A 13663-nucleotide genomic window follows, 5' to 3' on the forward strand; every position below is an offset into this window, starting at 1 on the left:
AACAATCACAATATTTTTAGATATTATGAGAATAGAAATATTGGACAGCCTTAATTATGACATATTTTTTGAGAGGGAGAGGAGATAAAAAATAACTGCAAAAGAATACAGACCGGGTACATACATATCCATGCTTCTGTAATGTTTAAACAACAGATACTAGGTAAGTAGCAATAAAGGAATATGGTATTGGTAGAATCTCCAGTACCATTTGTAAGCCTGTGGAGTAGTATAGTATCATCCAAGAGTAAGGAAGTTCTATAGGAAATACAGAGAATATATCCTATAATTCATATTTTTATATGTGTGTAAGTGTGTCTGTGTATGGTAAATTTATTCAGGTGCCTCCAGATACCATAAAAGGGCAGCAGGTCCCAAGAAGCTGAAGTTACAGGCAATTTTGAGTCACTGGACCTGCATGAGTACAAAGAACAGAACCCAGATACACAAAATGAACAGAAAACACTCTTAACGTTTTGGTTGTTTTTAGAAACCACATATTTAATTTTAAATTAAGACAGTTTCCTATGCAAGAGAAAAAAATTTCTTCAACGTTATATACATATTGAAACTGTAAAATATTTTATATTTCAATCTAAATTAATCATAATTTATTTAACTAGCTAGTGACTTATAAAATAGATTAATAATTATAGTAAAATGAGTAGAAGATCACTTATGAAAAGTCTAATGATATTTCTTGCTGGGTGTATAGCTCACCAGAATGTCCTGTATCAGGACTGATACCTGCTTCTCTTTGATCAATAATATGAGCTTTTACAGTGATTTTGGTAGCTAATATCATATTACAATTGATCACCTATAAACGATAAGTTCACCTTGCAACTCAAGGACACAGAGCTACTAATAAGAATTATAACTTACCCAAAGTTTCATTGTAAAATTGATCCCATTTCTTCTCATTAAATGTCTGGAACCAAAATTCAAAATACAGCATACACATCATATCTTTTACCCTCTCCATGAATGTCATTTGACCACCTAGTCCTGACAAAATTATAGGTACGTAAGAGGGAGGGATTAGACAACTTCCACTGTACTTTTCCATTGTATAGCCAGGAGAGAAGCGAAGACTGTACAGAAAAGGGATCTGGAGAAGTTCAGCTATCAACTCCCCACAGGGAGCAATGGCATCTGAGAAAAGGACATCAAACTTGGATCTCTGTAGTTTTGTCATAAGTTGGTTGTTTGAAACTGTGTCTTTGCAAAGCCTTAGATAGCTATTAGAATATTCCTCAAACATGGTTTTTAACAAAGGAGAGAATGATAAACACATATCTCTTGGTATCTTATAAGTCCATACATCTGCAAGCGTTTTATAAACCTTGTCCAGATCATCTTTACTGATAGACGTAGGAAAAGTCTCAAACTTCAGACCAGATGATTTTTGGGGATCAAGAAAGATGGAAGCTGAAGGTCTCAGAACTGTTACTTCATGACCCCTCTGTACAAGTTCATCCAGTATTGTCTTTAGATTCATCCAGGGATTGTATTCCATTGGCCATACCAACACCTTCCCACAGTTCCCAGATCTGAAGTAGCAACTCATCTGCAGTAGCAGCAGAACAGACATCCACTTCACAGGCATCCTGCAAAATCAACGTCTTCTGTCACAGTGTTTTCCATTCTGCCACTGCTTAGCCTTATATCTAAGAATAAAAATCCATGATTTAAAGTATAACCCGAGTCAATAAAAAAAAAACTTATTACATGATCACATTGAACTTCTGAGCTTAATGTAGATAGTAAAAGCTAATATTAATTATTAATATTTTCTTGTCAGTGTTTAATGTCACATGTTTTGTAATGAAGCAAATTCAGGAGTCAATAACCTGTTTGCATAACTCCTCTGCTTGTAAGATATTTGAATAATAGCAGAATATTGGTTAGAGTAAGGTTAGTCTGGAATTTGAAGTTTGTCCTTACTTATCTGCAGATTGATGAAGCAATACAATACCCTCAACAACAAGAAAATTTTCAGAAAGCCTGGTATGAGGGTCTTTGCCCAGAGAGGTCCTAACAAGCAGAAAAGCAGACCCTTCCACCCATTACTTACGCTACGTGGCTGTCACAAATGCGAATCTGATTCGTTTGGACTCTCTTGAAACTCTTACACTCTTATGAAGCACTCAGGTAGTCTTACTCATTTGAACCTATTTGAACAAAATAGGTTTTTTGTAGGAGGATGCTTGTTTGTTTTCAGGCTGGCCGCCCAGACACCCAAAACAATCACTCAGAAACTGTATTATTTAAAGCACTGCTTGACCAATAACTTAAGCATATTGCCACCTAGCTTTTTTATCTTTCATTAACCAGCTTTTATTAATCTGTGTTTTGCCACATGGCTCTGGGTTACTGGCAAGGTCCCTGTACATCTGTCCCCAGCAAAGGTTACATGGCTTCTCTCTGTTTCTGCCTTCTTCCTCTATATATCTCTTTCATCCTGGCTATATCTTGTTAAGTCATTGGCCGAAAACAACTTCTTTGTTCATTAACCAATAAACGCAACACATATACAGAAGGACCATTTCCCCTTTTCTGCTTAAACACAAAGGAAGGTTTTAACTTTAACCTAGTAAAATTGCATATAATAAAACAGGTAGCAAGCAAGAATTACAGTTACAATATTTACATCTACTTTATATTTCATCATAATTAAAGAAAACTATAATTATAACTGTTTACTCTTTAACTCCATCAAAGACTGAAGAAGGATATCATATTACCTAAGTTAACAGGAAGTGCATTGTAAGCAACTTATAAAACTCCAGAAGTAACAGAGATGTCTCACTGACAGTCACCCAAAGTTCTTAGGCATCTCTGGAACACCCATCTTTAGCCTACAGGCCCATAATATCTGGCAGATTTTTTCAGGACTCAGGAAATTCCAGAGACAGTTTCACCTATATTGGCAATTTGTCAGTCACTTTCTTATGTTTCCTGCAGAATGTCTGGCAGACGATTTCATGAAGCAGGACTCTGGAAGCAATGTCTCACCTTAATTAGGAAACTTCAGCAGTCATTTCTCTGTGGGTCCTGCATGTACAACATAACATCAAGCAGACAAGTCAAGAGCAATTTCTTGCTCAAATGGCAAGACCGACCAACTCCATAAGGAACGTCTTCGATGTCCATCATAATCTTTGAAGTAGATTGGTGCTGACAAAAGCAGATGAATCTCACTCTCATGTAAATCCTCGGGTTGAACAGTTCATTCTCAGAAACACTCCCTAAACACGAGAAACAAAATGTTAATATTTTCATGAATTCACATCCCCCAGAGAACAGTTGGACTACTCATTGATAAAAAATGAATTCACCTTCAAATAACTGTTACAGCCATTGAGTTCTTTTTTTTTTGTTTTTTGTTTTTTGTTTTTTTTGTTTTTTTTTGTTTTTGTTTTTTTTTAAAGTAATTTTATTAAATTATAAAAGTTTCCATTTACGCCCCACTTCCCAACACCCTCCCACTCCCCTTCTCCCTCTCCTCCTCCCTCTTTGTCCCTAAAGGCAGTCAGGGTTTCCTGCCCTGTGGGAAGTTCAAGTTCCTCCCCCCTCCCTCCAGGTCCAGGAAGGTGAGTATCCAAGCAGACTGGATCCCCACAATCCAGTATATGCAGAGGAAACATGTCCCAGTGTCATTGTCAATGGCTTTTCAGAAAGACTCCGGGTCAGCCACATTCAGAGAATCCGGCCACATTCAGAGAAACTGGTTGGATCACGTCCTCGTTCAGTCGCAGTCCAGCTGGCCTTGGTAAACTCTCATTAGATCCGTCCCCTGGTATCAGTGGGTGATAGCATCCCTCGCAGACATTATTTCCTTTTTTCATTTTCTTCCTCCTTCTGCTCCACATTTGGACGTTGGGGGGCTGAGTCTGGTGCTCCAATGTGGGTCTCCGACTGTATCGCCATCCATCGCCAGATGAAGGATCTATGGTGATAAGCAAAACATTCATCAGTATGGTTATGGGCCAAGGCCGGTTCAGGCACCCTCTCCTCTGTCCAGAGAACAATCTGGGGATCTCTCCTTGGACCTGGGATCCCATATATAATTAAGTCTCCTGAAAACCCTAAAATGACTCCCTTAGTTGAAATATATTCTTCCCTGATCCCATATTCAACCTTCCTTCCACCCCCCCATCCCGGTCAACCTAGCTTTCTCCATTCCTCCCCTCCTCCCTCCTCCCTAACCCTCTCCCCTTCCAACGCCCCTCCCACCCACCCCCCCATGCACCCGAGGTTACCTGGGACTCTTGACTAATTCCTACCTCTCGGCAGGTAGCTAAATAATCTTCATCAGGTTCATCTTCTTATTTAGCTTCTCTAGGATCATGAATAATAGGCTCAAAACCTTTAATTATGGTTAGAATCCACTTATGAGTGAATACATACCTTGTTCCTCTTTTTGGGTCTGGCTTACCTCACTCAATAAAGCGTTTTCTATTTCCATCCATTTGCATGCAAAATTCAAGATGTCATTGTTTTTTACCGCTGAGTAAAACTCTAATGTGTATATGTTCCACACCTTTTTTAACCATTCATCTACTGAGGGGCACCTAGGCTGTTTCCAGGTTCTGGCTATTACAAATAGCGCTGCTATGAACATAGTTGAACAAATGCTTTTGTAGTATGTTCGGGAAGCTCTAGGGTATATTCCCAAGAGTGGAATTGCTGGGTCCTGAGGGAGGTTGACTCCCAGTTTCCTGAGAAACCGCCACACTGATTTCCACAGTGGCTGCACAAGTTTGCATTCCCACCAACAATGGATGAGTGTTCCCCTCCCCCCACATCCTCTCCAGCATAGGCTATCATTGGTGTTTTTGACTTTAGCTGTTCTGACAGGTGTAAGATGGTATCTCAACGTGGTTTTGATTTGCATTTCCCTGATCGCTAAGGAGGTTGAGCATGACCTTAAGTGTCTTCTGGCCATTCGAAGTTCATCTGTTGTGAATTCTCTGTTCAGTTCAGTACCCCATTTTTTAATTGGATTAATTAGAGTTTTAGTGTCTAGTTTCTTGAGTTCTTTGTATATTTTGGAGATCAGACCTTTGTCTGATGAGGGGTTGGTGAAGATTTTCTCCCAGTCAGAAGGCAGCCTTTTTGTCTTACTGACAGTGTCCTTTGCTTTACAGAAGCTTCTCAGTTTCAGTAGATCCCATTTATTCATTGTTTCTCTTATTGTCTGTGCTACTGGGGTCCTACTTAGGAAGAGGCCTCCTGTGCCTATATCTTGTATACTACTTCCCACTTTCTCTTCTATCAGGTTCAAAGTGGACGGATTAATGTTGATGTCTTTAATCCATTTGGACCTGATTTTTGTGCATGGTGATAGGTATGGATCTACTTTCATCCTTCTACAGGTTGACATCCAGTTATGCCAGCACCATTTGTTAAAGATGCTTTCCTTCTTCCATTGTATACCTTTAGCTCCCTTGTCAAAAATTAGGTGCTCATAGGTATGTGGGTTAATATCCGGGTCTTCTATTCGATTCCAGAGGTCGACTTCTCTGTTCTTATGCCAATACCAAGCTGTTTTCAATACTGTAGCTCTGTAATAGAGTTTGAAGTCAGGGATGGTAATGCCTCCTGAAGTTCTTTTATTGTATAAGATTGTTTTGGCTATCCTGGGTTTTTTGTTTTTCCATATAAACTTGATTATTGTTCTCTCAAGTTCGGTGAAGAAGTTTGATGGGATTTTGATGGGGATTGCATTGAATCTATAGATTGCTTTTGGTAGAATTGCCATTTTTACTATGTTGATTCTCCCAATCCAAGAGCAGGGGAGGTCTTTCCATTTTCTGGTATCCTCCTCAATTTCTTTCTTCAAAGACTTAAAGTTCTTGTCAAATAGGTCTTTCACTTCCTTGGTTAGAGTTACCCCAAGATATTTTATGCTATTTGTGGCTATCATGAAAGGTGATGTTTCTCTGATTTCCCTCTCTGCTTCTTTATCCTTTGTGTATAGGAGGGCTACCGATTTTTTGGAGTTGATCTTGTATCCTGCCACATTACTAAAGGTGTTTATCAGCTGCACGAGTTCTTTGGTAGAGTTTTTGGGGTCACTTATGTACACTATCATATCGTCAGCAAATAACGAAAGTTTAACTTCTTCCTTTCCAATTCGAATCCCCTTGATCTCCTTATGTTGTCTTATTGCTATTGCTAGAACTTCAAGCACTATATTGAAGAGGTATGGAGAGAGTGGACAGCCTTGTCGTGTTCCTGATTTTAGTGGAAAGGCTTTGAGTTTCTCTCCATTCAATTTGATGTTAGCTGTCGGCTTGCTGTATATTGCTTTTCTTATATTTAGGTATGATCCTTGTATCCCCAGTCTCTCCAACACCTTTATCATAAATGGGTGTTGAATTTTGTCAAATGCTTTTTCAGCATCCAATGAAATGATCATATGGTTTTTTTCTTTCAGTTTATTTATATAATGGATTACATTGATAGATTTGCGTATGTTGAACCATCCCTGCATCTCTGGGACGAAGCCTACTTGATCATAATGTATAATTTTTCTAATGTGTTCTTGGATTCGGTTTGCCAGTATTTTATTGAGAATTTTCGCGTCGATGTTCATGAGTGAGATTGGCCTGTAATTCTCTTTCCTGGTTGTGTCTTTGTGTGGTTTTGGTATTAGGGTAACTGTAGCTTCATAAAAGGAGTTTGGCAATGACTCTTCTGTTTCTATATTATGGAATGCATTAAGGAGTATAGGTATTAGCTCTTCCTGGAAGTTCTGGTAGAACTCTGCATTGAAACCATCTGGTCCTGGGCTTTTTTTGGTAGGGAGATTTTTGATAACAGCTTCTAATTCTTCGCGACTAACAGGTCTATTTAGATTGTTCACCTGTTCTTGGTTCAACTTTGGTATATGGTACTTATCTAAAAAAATGTCCATTTCTTTTACATTTTCCAACTTTGTGGCATATAAACTTTCGTAGTAAGATCTAATGATTCTCTGAATTTCCTCTGTGTCTGTGGTTATGTCCCCCTTTTCATTTCTGATCCTATTAATTTGCATGTTCTCTCTCTGCCGTTTGATTAGTTTGAATAGGGGTTTGTCAATCTTGTTGATTTTCTCCAAGAACCAGCTTTTTGATTCATTGATTCTTTGGATTGTTTTCTCTGTTTCTATTTTGTTGATTTCAGCCCTCAGTTTGATTATTTCCAGTCTTCTAGACCTCCTGGGTGAATCAGCTTCTTTTTTTTCTAGATCTTTCAACAGCCATTGAGTTCTTACCAGAAGCACCCTGAGCCCAAAGGCGACTTCATTCTTGTGCAATAAACCATCTCCCTATTTTGGTAGTTGACAATATACAAGGAACAGCAAATATTATCAGTACAAAGCTCCAAACAGTGGTTATTTAGACAGATAATAAAAGTTTAAAAACCAATCTAACAGAGTATAATTTGCATTATAATGTTTATTTATTTTAAATCCACAAATTATATTTGTGAAATTTGTGAGAGGAAATGCTTTAAATTTTTTCTTTGGCAAGTCTGTTTTTGACACACTCCTCCATGCTTTGGGTTCTGCAGACATTGGATGCTCTTTGAGAATAAAGTGAGTATTTGATAATAGACATGTGTTATTTATCAGAAGAATATAGACTTCCAGGGATGAGCCTCTGTCAGGCTCATCTTCCTGATTTTTTTCCCTGACCATTTGTGCCTACTTTCACTTGTCATCTTGTTTTAATGAAAGATAGTTCTGATTCCTTTCTGTGCCAATTTTCTCTGAGATCAAATCATCCATTTTTTTTTAGGAACGTGCCTTGAGATATAGAATGTCTTAAGAGAAGAAAATTTTTCCACCCTACAGGAAAACACTCTAAGATTCAGGATGTTCTGAGTGATACTGAAAAATTCTGTCCTGTAATACAGCTTCTAGAAAGTAAACAACTCAAAAAAATTTGAGGAATGCCCTGAGACCAACTAGTTGCACTTGACCCTCTATAATGTATATAAGCAGTAAGTATTGCTGCAGTATACTCTCTTACAAGATGAAAACCTGGAAGAGGAAGAGATGGTCCGAGCTGTTGGGAAGAGTTTTAGGACAACTGAACTCCTTTGTAGATATATTTTCCAACCTGTCAAGCTGCCTTCAAGTTGTGCAGTGAACTCAAGTTTTCAATTCCACAAGCCTGATTTTATATACTCTAACATTTTATTGAAACAGAAAAATCCCAGATTTGTTTTAGTATAGAAAAATTTGTTGACCACAGTATTAAAACACCGACATAAAATGACATATGATTATATGAATACACTAACATATCGAATATTGGCCCATTAGAAACAGCCACAAAAAAATCTACTTTTTAAAGGATTATATCTGATATCAGTCTTGTGATAATAAAGGATTATAGAATGAGGACAAATACATAAAAGATATAAAATGTTAGAAGGTAACTGTCATTTAAGGGTGGAAAATAAACTACTCAAATGTTTAAAACAAGGAATTTCTTTAAATTTATTAATATTCAGAGACATGTTCTCAAATTTATGAGAGACATTCCCTACAGTAACTAAGAAAATAATAGAGGTACTAAAACTGTCCCTCAAGCAAATTATTCTCATATTTGGAATATCAAACTCTGTTCAAACTGATAATGGGCCTTCTTTTCTTCTGTTTCCACCTTCTTCTTTCCCCTTCCTCTTCCTTCTTTTGAGACAATGTCCTATGTACACCTTCGAAATTAATAACAGAACCCTTATAGCATTTTAGGAGAAGACATCTCTCTCACTTGATGAAACTGAATCATCTTATTGAGGACCCCATGGGACTCTGATATCTGTCAGCCAGTGTTAAGTTTTTTGCCTGAAGGATGATAAAATGTTGAACCTTGTCTTGAACCCATCTTCTCCTGTTCCTCTAGCTATGTAGACATCCTGACTTTAAAATTCTGATCTTCCTGCTTATATCAACTAAGTGCTGGGCTAATTTGAATAGGCAACTACTTTCAGCTTCATCTTTGGCTTTTAAAGTCACAAAATGGTGAAGGTAACATTGCAAATAACTTGGAAAATGTATGTGTAGTAGAATCCACAATTGATATAGAAAGCAAAAAGATAAACTATGTCTTAAAAAGGAATTTTTGTTTTGTTTTGTTTTTGAGACACTGTTTCTGTGTATCTTTGGAGCCTGGCCTGGAACTCACTCTATAGAATGAGGCTGGAATTGAATGCACAGAGATTAACCTCTGCCTCTGCCTCTGGGTGCTGGAATTAAAGGCATGTACCACCGCTGTGGTAAAGGAATTTTTAATGTTGTTGATAGGCGTAGTTACAGTCAGATAAAGTTTACTTTTTTCTTTACTCTGAATTAGAGTGTCATCCTTAAATGGACATTCCAAGGGTACATAGCACCTTCAAGACCTAAACCAACAAGACCCAAAATTGGTCAACAATCCCCCTGTTCTCCTCATTGCTCAGATCCAAAGAGCAGTTTCAGATGGAAATAAAATAGTAAAATCTATTGACTGAAAGAGTTCCCACACAAGCCTGATTATATTTATGCATAACAGGGCACACTATAACCATTCCCAATGCTCTACCCAAAGAGCAAGCCATGTCCCGTAGCATATGTTAAGTGTGCCCTTGTCCTTTGTCTTTTCCACACTGCACTGGTCACATATTAACACGTTGTTAGTGCAGAAACTTCTGCTCTCAAATATTGAAGAGTAGATATAGCCCTGTGCCTGGTGTGACTGCATCATCTCACTGAAGAGACCCAAGTATTTTCTGATACTCAACTGTCTGCCAGTTTTAAAGCTCTTGCTAAAGGATTATTCAACTTTGGGCCTTCTCTTGAACCCGTGTTTTTCTCTACCTTCCTAATAATCTTCAAAACATAATTTGAGTTCTCTTGAAATTGTATATAAGAGAACCTATCTAGCCTGTGTGGCAGCTTGTATCAACCCTTTAAGTTAGAATATGAAGCTAGGATTAAGTAGTACCTACAGAAACTAAGCACTTGACATTACTATTATTTATTTGGTGTGTATATATGAAACATATGCTAATTTCTTCTAGCATACAAGGTACTATAACCCCCTCCCCTAAGTTTGGTAAACAGCTTGTTAAAAAGTACAAGTGCATATAATGTATTTCCTACCATTCATGTATTTTTGATGTTCATAGGCAATGTTATATATTGTGTGAAGATATATTGTTGTAATTTATTTAATAAAGAGCTGGAAGGCCAATAGTTAGGCAGGAGGTATAGGGAACTTCCAGGTAGAGAGAGGAAGTAGGAGTAGATAACTGTATAAAATCAGAGCCAGGTTACAAAGTCCCCCTAAACAATGCCACATGACAAATACTTCCAATTCAAAGGGTAAAACTGGGAGTACAGAATGGAATGATCAGGTCAAGCAAGGTTTCCATTAGCAAGGAAAACACCAACTTCTGTAGTACCATGTCTTGCAATTTGGCTTGTGATGTAGTCATATTGATTTTAAAGAGACTGGGTAATTTCTATTCTCATATTTTGTTGACGTCTAGAGCATCAAGGGTCCCTGGGAAAGAGTGTCGAACAAACCAGGACACAGGGAATGCAGTGCAGGAAAAACAGCATTTGCAACTGCATGCTGTATGTTTATTAAGTAATCCTTTTATACGCTTTGGAAACAATTGCTTCAGTCAACAGTTTAAAGAGGAACTATAGACCATGAGTTAACCAAGGACTTATTTAGATTATGCACACAAAGCAGCTTAACATAGCAAGGGTGGTCTGGGGGCTTGCAAGACATCCTAGTCTATTTTAAACAAGTGCCTCAGGAGACATTATCTCACTGTCCCAATCTATTCTAAGACTTCCTTTAGTGAGCAGAACAGCTGCTTCAAGGTGAGACTGCGGTCTCAGGGCAGCCACTTCCACAAACCACAGGGCATGTGACACTTGCTCTCAGAATTAAAAGTCAGAGGACTTGTCACTCTGAAATGGCCCATAGCAGTCCATGGAACTTCTCTTAGATTCCCAGGCAGTACTCAACACCTCCCCAGACACGATCCCTGCATTTTATAACAGAGTCTCCAAATCTCCACAGTATTTGGCCGTCAGCAACATATAAACCTACTGCAATAGCACTGCTACATTCTAATCTTAATTTTTGAAATTAAAATGCTTTCCCCTTTCTTTTCTTTCCATCAGTTTCTTTTCTGTACCCTTGCTTTGATCTCTCTCTCCCTCCCTCTCTCTTTTTCTCTCTCTCTCTCTCTCTCTCTCACACACACACACACACACACACACACACTCATATATACACATGCACAACTACATGCATGCACACACAACAACATAAATACAAAGATGCATATATAATATATATTTGCCTAAATATATAAATACAACCTGCCAATCCCATATAATGTTACTTTTATATGGATTATTTCAGGTCAACCCAATTGGACTTTGATAACCTATATAGGAACTGTTCCTTAGGGAAGATTATTCCTCCTACTCAGAGTATTTCTTAGTTGTCTCCAGTACTTTGCCTAAGACTGGGGACATATGCAATTTCTCACTTTAGTGTTCATATGTATAGTGGTTTACTTCTTGTTCAGGTCATTTTTAGGCAGCCATGTTGATGAGACTTCATGCATGCTGCTTCCTTGACATCTGGAATAAAGAATCGCATAGAAAACTTTCTGTTTCTCTGACTTACATTGTTTTTTTGTCGCCTTTCCATGGTGCTTCCTGAGCCTTAGGAGTAGGTGCTGTGTTGTAGATAAATCAGTTGGAGCTGGACACCAGACAATCATGTGTGCTCTGTATTTTGATTGATTGTGATTTTCTGTATGGTCTCCATTTGTTGCAAATAGTGATTTAGTTTCTTTTTTATAAAAGGTGAACACTAGTCTTTCCTGTGTATGTTGGTTTAGTAAAGTTCATTATAAGTTCTTCTTGAATATCTATGATGTCACCAACTCTATATAGCTAGCTAGATTTTCAGTACTGGGCATGATTTCCCTCTTTTTGAGTGGTTCTTAAATTCAATTAGCAAGTTTTTTGTAGCCATCAGTACAGGGGTCGACTATTGTACTCATAATTCAAATCCCAAGTAATGAGAATATGACCATCCGATATTGGAGGCTCTGAGAAGTCCTACATATTAGAAATTTCTTTATTTTAGAGTCACTTCTAATCTATTGATCTTTTGTGAACATTCCCCAAATTTTAGTGAACTATTTTTATATGTAAATTGCATAAAATAAAATCATTTCCAATGTCTATAATTTTTATGGTACACCTTTCAAAATGGACCAAGTGCTAGACTCAAAAGACGTCCCAATCAAAGTATAGGACTAGACTAGAAATTTTAGGTCCAATTTTATTTGTTGTAAATAATGAAAAACATTCAGCAAGACATATAAAGAGGACATTACATATACTCAAGAAAAAAGAGGAAGTCTTAAAATTAAATTTCTTATTTTGATAATGAATAAATACTAGCTGATATGTGTATGATTGACTCTGAATTCAAATGTGGAAAGCACCCTTGATCATTTGTTTAGAGTAGTAATAGAAATGGCACACAATAAAAACTCACACAATCCACAAAATTACATGTACATAAACTTACATCAATAAAAAGAATCCAGTTCTTGGTGTGGGAAGTCCTTCTGCATATGTGTTTCTTTTATTGGTTAATGAGTAAAGAAGCTTCTTGGGTCTATGACAGGGAAGAATAGAGCAAGACACAAATTCCAAGCAGACATAGAAAAGAAAATAAGGCAGAGTCAGAGAGATGAAGACACCAAAAAAGACAGACACCTGAACCTTAACTGTAAATGATGATTATCATTTGGGATATAAAATAATAGAAATGAGTTAATTTAATATATAAGAGCTACCTAGAAATATACTTAAGCTATTAGTCACAGTATTGCAACTAATATAGTTTCTGTGTGATTATTTCAGATATGCATGGCCAGGAAATGAACGAGCAGGCTACATGCAAAAGTTCTAGCATAGGTCAGGAAGTTGGAAACTAAATCCTAAAACATCAGACAAGTAAGCAGGTGGGTACATCTAATAATACCAGAACAGGACTACAATCAGCCCTTGGCATTCAGCTAGCTTAAACTTAAACTTTTGGGTGACACAAACTGTCAAGATCTTGTTAGAAGTCACTAACTGGACAGAGGGTCTGTCTTTATCAATATTGATTAGTCAATACTGAACATATAAGAGGTAATAGAAAGGAAGCCACTGAAACACTGATGTTCTACTCTGTGATTTGTGGATGTCTGCCGAGAGAGAGAGAGAGAGAGAGAGAGAGAGAGAGAGAGAGAGAGAGAGAGAGAGAGAGAGAAACAGAGACAGGAAGAATACGAACGAGAGAGAGAGAGAGAATAGAAAGAGAGGAAGAAGTATGTCTGAAAATAATCCTAACTAGTGTGCTTCTGGGTGACAGTTGTGTAGCTTGGTCTGTTTGTGGGGTCCCTCATAGTGGGCCTGTCCCTGATGGCTCCTTGGAACCAATTCCCTGTGTTGGTGTGCCTTGTCCAGCTTTGATGGAGGGGAAGGATCTTGGTCCTGTCTTAATTTGATAGGCCGTGCTATACTGACTCCCATGGAGGGCCTAAACCTTTTAATGGAGGAAGCATAGATGGAGGGTGGTCAGGAAAT

General features: G+C 37.8%; 1 pseudogene; it reads right to left on the minus strand.

Annotated features, from left to right (window-relative positions):
• Positions 1-847: 847 nt before the first annotated feature.
• On the minus strand, positions 848-1631 carry LOC146893797 (UDP-glucuronosyltransferase 2B17 pseudogene; annotated as a pseudogene).
• Positions 1632-13663: the final 12032 nt, after the last annotated feature.

Source organism: Myodes glareolus, chromosome 8, assembly GCF_982192425.1.
Source record: "Myodes glareolus chromosome 8, mMyoGla1.1, whole genome shotgun sequence".
NCBI lineage: Eukaryota > Metazoa > Chordata > Mammalia > Rodentia > Cricetidae > Myodes > Myodes glareolus.